The sequence below is a fragment of the Mandrillus leucophaeus genome, unplaced genomic scaffold (assembly GCF_000951045.1).
Source record: "Mandrillus leucophaeus isolate KB7577 unplaced genomic scaffold, Mleu.le_1.0 Scaffold195, whole genome shotgun sequence".
Classification (NCBI taxonomy): Eukaryota; Metazoa; Chordata; class Mammalia; order Primates; family Cercopithecidae; genus Mandrillus; species Mandrillus leucophaeus.
Genome location: NW_012101976.1, coordinates 1,354,343 through 1,360,419, shown reverse-complemented (window position 1 = coordinate 1,360,419; position 6,077 = coordinate 1,354,343).

Sequence of the window (6,077 nt, the reverse complement as noted above, 5' to 3'; positions counted from 1 at the left end):
TTTTTTTTTTTTTTTTTTTTTAATAGAAATAGGGTTTCACCATGTTGGCCAGGCTGGTCTCAAACTCCTGACATCGGGTGATCTACCTGCCTCAGCCTCCCAAAATGCTGGGATTACAGGCGCCCACCACCACACCTGGCTAATTTTTGTATTTTTAGTAGAGATGCGATTTCATTATGTTGCCCAGGCTGGTCTCGAACTCCTGATCTCAAGTGACCCACCTGCCTTGGCCTCCCAAAGTGCTGGGATTACAGGTGTGAGCCACTGCACCTGGTCTCTAGGTTTTTGTTTTGTTTTGTTTTGACCATTGCTTATTTGGTTTGACTTTCATTTTCTTCCCCATTGTAGTAGCCATTTTCTGAATGCCTGCTAGTTTGTCCATCTCTCTCATCTGTAGTCCCTAGAGTCAGATGAACTCCTCTGCAGGTGCAATGGTGTAATACTCTCTAGTGCTGAATTTTGAGCAGGAGAAAAAGAGTAAGAGTGACCAGCACCCTTGGAAACTCTGGCCTCCTGGAATTTGGTGTCTCCCCTGCAAAGGTTACAAACCTGTTAACCCATAGGCCAGAGACAGAGAGAAGCCAGAAGCATTATCTGTTCTGTTAAGCTTGAGTTTAATATTTGATGCACAGAGATCACTGAGTTTTTTGATAAGAATTAGAGGGGGAAGACATGGCCAACAGAGAACAATTTCTATCCCCAGGTGAGGATTCAGGAGATAATTCTGCAAACAGAACTTCCTGAGAACTGAGATGGGGGAAATCACTGGTGTTAGAAGGGTGAAAAGGTCAGTAATTAAGGCTTTGACTGTGCTCTGAGAGGCGAAAGAAGAAAATGAGACTGCCAGGCATGAATAATGAGAAATCTTTGATGGAATTAGCAGTGCAGAACAGATACTAAATGCATCCTCATTCCTCTCATAGTCAAAAGTTTTTGCTTAAGCTGGATGGGGAAAAGAGAATCCCATTTCACTAAGTATAAAAGAGGGGATTATAGAGAAGGTCTCAGAAGAAAGAGATGTGGGGGTTTGGTGAAACTCACCAGAGGCTGAACCCTCTCCAGCATAACACAAGGATTGGGAGGAGTGGGGTGGCGTTAGGCCAGGTACATAGCCCAGTGTTGCTCTCCCTGGATTTGTTTGCTAGCTGAGCTCATCCATTTGCATAATTTTGGGTGCCATTTCTCAGCTGATGAGTCCTGAACTTTTGTCTTGAGGCTAGACTTCTTCAAACAGAGTCTTAAACACTCAGCTTCTTTCTTGTTTTTTCCACTTGTCAACTCATGAACACCTCAACCTTGTTACATCCAAAGCCAGACTCATGGATGGGAGTGGTAGGTGATGGCTGTAATCCCAGTGTTATGGGAGGCTGAGGTGGGAGCATCACTCAAGGCCAGGAGTTTGAAGCCAGTTTGGAAAACACAGAGACTGACTAGTGAGACTCCCTATCTAAAAAAAAAAAAAAAAAAAATTAGCTAGGCATGGTGATGTGCATCTGTCAGATCTGTAGTCCTACTACTTGGGAGACTGAGGCAGGAGGATTGCTTGAGCCCAGGAGTTCGAGGCTGCAAAGAGCTATGATCGCACCACTGCACTCCAGCCTGGGTGACAGAGCCAGACCCTGTCTTAATAAAAACCCAAAGCCAAACTCTCTTTTTCCTCCTCCTTCTCCATGGGCTCCGTCCATTCTCTCTCTGTTCTGTAAATGGCACCACCCCCTGCTGAGCTGCTCAAGGCAGTCATAACTCATACGTTGTGCTAACTCCGCTTTTGCCCTCTGCTCCAGTCAGCAAGTCCTGTGATTCTAAACTTTATCTCAACTTGTCCACTCTCTCTATCTTCACTGTCATTATCTTTGACTAGGACACTGCTATCCCAGCTGGGCTACAGCAGCAGCCTCCTAACTGGTCTTAACTGGTCCTCTGCACCTGCTGTCGATGCTCAGCAATCCATTTCTCACCTGGTAGCTTCAGGGATCTTAAGGTGTCCATTGAGTCTCATCTCTGCCTTTCCTGCCCATGGCACATAGAATAAAATCGAGACCCCGAGTCTTCTGCCTGTTCCTGCTGCCTCTCCACCCCTCTCCTATTTCCTCCCCTTGGCCTACTCTATTTCAGCCACTCTGGCCTCCTTTTGTTTCCTTGGACTGTCAAACCTTTCTCCATAACAGGGCCTTTGCACCTGCTGCTTCAGCCTGGAATGATTTTCCTCTGCACCTCCCCAAACAAGACCATCCTTTAGGTCTCAGCTAAAATGGTGCTTCCACAGAGAGCTCTTTCCTGACCCCTTTATAAAGTGGACTTCCCCTCTCTTCTCCACCTTAACCTCTTACTACTTTTTGTTGCGGGAAGTCAGGGACCCCGAATGGAGGGACCAGCTGGAGCTGCGGCAGAGGAACATAGATTGTGAAGATTTCATGGACATTTATCAGTTCCCAAATAATACTTTTATAATTTCTTATGCCTGTCTTTAATCTCTTAATCCTGTTATCTTCATAAGCTGAGGATGTACATTACCTCATGACCACTGTGATAATTGTGTTAAGTGTACAAATGGATTGTAAAATGTGTGTTTCAACAATATGAAATCAGTGCACCTTGAAAAAGAAGAGAATAACAGCGATTTTTAGGGAACAAGGGAAGACAACCATAAGGTCTCAGTGCCTGCGGGGTTGGGCAAAAAGAGTCATATTTTTCTTCTTGCAGAGAGCCTATAAACGGACGTGCAAGTAGGACAGATGTCGCTAAATTCTTTTCCTAGCAAGGAATATTAATATTAATACCCTGAGAAAGGAATGCATTCCTCAGGGGGAGGTCTATGAACGGCTGCTCTGGGAATGTGTGTCTTACGCGGTTGAGATAAGGACTGAGATACACCTTGGTCTCCTGCAGTACCCTCAGGCTGACTTACATCCTGGCAAATTTGTGGTCAGACGGGTTCTCTGCTCTCGAACCCTGTTTTCTGTTGTTTGAGATGTTTATCAAGACAATATGTGCACCGCTGAACATAGACCCTTTTCAGTGGTTCTGCTTTTGCCCTTTGCCTTGTGATCTTTGTTGGACCCTTGTCAGTAGTTCTGCTTTTGCCCTTTGTCCTGTTCCCTCAGAAGCATGTGATCTTTGTTAGACCCTTGTTAGTAGTTCTGCTTTTTGCCCTTTGAAGCATGTGATCTTTGTACCTACTCCCCGTTCTTGCCCCCCTTCCCCTTTTGAAACCCTTAATAAAAGCTTGCTGGTCTGAGACTCAGGGGACATCACAGTCCTACCGATATGTAATGTCACCCCTGGCGGCCCAGCTGTAAAGTTCCCATCTTTGTACTGTCTCTCTTTATTTCTCAGCCAGCTGACACTTATGAAAAATAGAAAGAACCTATGTTGAAATACTGGGGGCAAGTTCCACCAATACTTCTTTCATGGATTTAGTTATTTTTTTTTTGTCTCCCTCCATATCCCAGAAACTCCTGGAGGGCAGAGGAATGCCTGCCATCTTTATCATTGCATTACCAGCACCCAGCACAGTGCCTGGCACAAAAGAGTTGCTTAATAAATAAATCCAAGATGAATGGATAAATACACGGATAGTCACTTGGAACTACAGATGAGCTTAAATACTTTGTGTTTTTCTTAGTCAAACATGTGCAATTAAGCATGTGATGAATGATATGATGACCACACCTGTGTCTTGCCTGATGTTCTTTGCAATCACTAAATGAGTCAATTGTGCCTGTTTTGACAGTTCTGTTTTCAACCTAATGATCTGTTTCTTTTAACTTCTGGCTGTTGTCTTTGTTTGCATTTGTTAGACTGACAAAGTGGCAGACATTGGTATTTGCTCTTTTGTTTAAATGTCACGAACTCTAAAAATGCCTTTGCTTTTGGTAAGAAACCCTAGTTAGGAAAGTCTAGTAGTCAGGATGATTTGGGTTCTGCTGCAGTAACAACAATCCCCAAATCTCAGTGGCTGCATGCTGTGAGGTATTTGTTTGTTTGTTTGTTTTTGAGATAGGGTCTCACTCTGTCATCCAGACTAGAGTGCAGTGGCGCAATCTCAGCTCACTGCAACCTCTGCCTCCCAGGCTCAAGTGATTCTCCTGTCTCCCGAGTAGCTGGGATTACAGGTCTATGCCACTACTGTCTGATTAATTTTTGTTCTTTTAGTAGAGACAGGATTTCACTATGTTAGCCAGACTGGTCTTGAACTCATGACCTCAAATGACCCACCCACCTTGGCCTCCCAAAGTGCTGGGATGACAGGCATGAGCCACTGTGCCTGGCCATGGTGAGGGTTATTTTTGGTCATGTTGCATGTCTGGGCTGTGCTAGGACATTGTGGAGTGGTCTGTTCATTGTGTTCACTCAGGGATCCAGGCTGACAAAAGGCCCATCTCTGCACCTCTGCTCCCTGTTCTTACACCTCTTGCCCCTTTGAAACCCTTAATAAAAACTTGCTGGTCTGAGACTCAGGGGACATCACAGTCCTACCAATATGTAATGTCACTCAGCGATCCTTGATCACCACTTCAGGGGAAAGGGAATGTGGTGGATCACACAACCTCTTAACACTTCCACCTGGAGGTGACTCAGGTCGCTCCTGCTCATGGTTCATTGGACAAAATGGATCACAGAGTCACGGGCAACTTCTCTGTGCCTGGAAAGGGAACCAAAATGTGAATAGCTACATTGATTTTCCGTAGCTGTTACACAGAAGGCCTCATTTAAACACAGTTACTTATTTGTGTTTTGAAGCTAATTGTAGTCCATCAACCTTCACAGAAGATATGTGCACTTCCAAGCTATTATTGAGCACAATTTTTTTTTGTTTTTTGAGACAGAGTCTCACTCTATTGCCCAGACTGGAGTGTAGTGGCACGATCTTGGATCACTGCAACTTCTGCCTTCTGGGTTCAAGTGATTTTCGTGCCTCAGCCTGCTAAAGTGCTGGGATTACAGGCATCCACCACCATGCCTGGCTAATTTTTGTGTTTTTAGTAGAGACAGGGTTTCACCATGTTGGCCAGGCTGGTCTGAAACTCCTGACCTCAGGTGATCCACCTGCCTTGGCATCCCAAAGTGCTGGACTGACAGGCGTGAGCTGCCACGTCTGGCCTTGAATATGATTTTTGATTCAGAAGGTCAGATTTAGGGTTTTAGTTTGAGGACAGTATGATGTGAAGGTGAAAAGCAGAGCTTAGCTATGAGTTTGCTGGGATTCCTGTGCTGCTTCTACTGCTCTTTGGCTGTGTGTCCCTGACCTTTGGCAAGTCCCTTTACCTTTCTATGTGTTGATTTCCTCATCAATAAAATGGAGAAAATAATCATAATCATAATATCTATTGCTGTTGGAATAGCCTGGTGGTTGACACATAAGGACTCAAAAATAGTTTTTTGTGTTTTTTTTTTTTTTTGCTTTTTTTTTTTGAGATGGAGTCTTGCTCTGTTGCCTAGGCTGGAGTGCAGTGGTGCAATCTCGGCTCACTGCAACGTCCACCTCCTGGGTTCAAGAAATTCTGCTACCTCAGCCTCCCGAGTAGCTGGGATTACAGGTGCCACCACGCCCAGCTAATTTTTGTATTTTTAGTAGAGATGGGATTTCACCATGTTGCCCATGATGCTCTCAATCTCTTGACCTCATGATCTGCCCAGCTCGGCCTCCCAAAGTGTTGGGATTACAGGTGTGAGCCCCCGTGCCTGGCTCAAAAATACTATTATTAATTTTGGGGGGTAGTTGCTACATTTTGTCAAAATAAAAGTTCAATACCTTGTCACACTGGGTTGGAATCTATCCCTGAAGGAACAGGCTTCTGTAGAGGAAGGCACGGAGAGAGGGGCAAAATTTTAGTGGGTGTTGTAATGACTTTAGGTATATGGACCTGGGGCTGAGTTCTAGCTGGGGCCACCAGGCAGCAAGGTGGACTTTGCTAAATTCTATCACTTTTCTGGGCCTCAGATTCACTTGTTACAAATGGGGTTAAAGCATCCCTCTTTCAGGGCTAAGATAAAGATGTTTAAGTAAAAGGGAGTGAAAGTAACTTCCATCAGTGGTCAAAAGTGTTCATTTAACTTCCTTTTTTTTTTTTTTT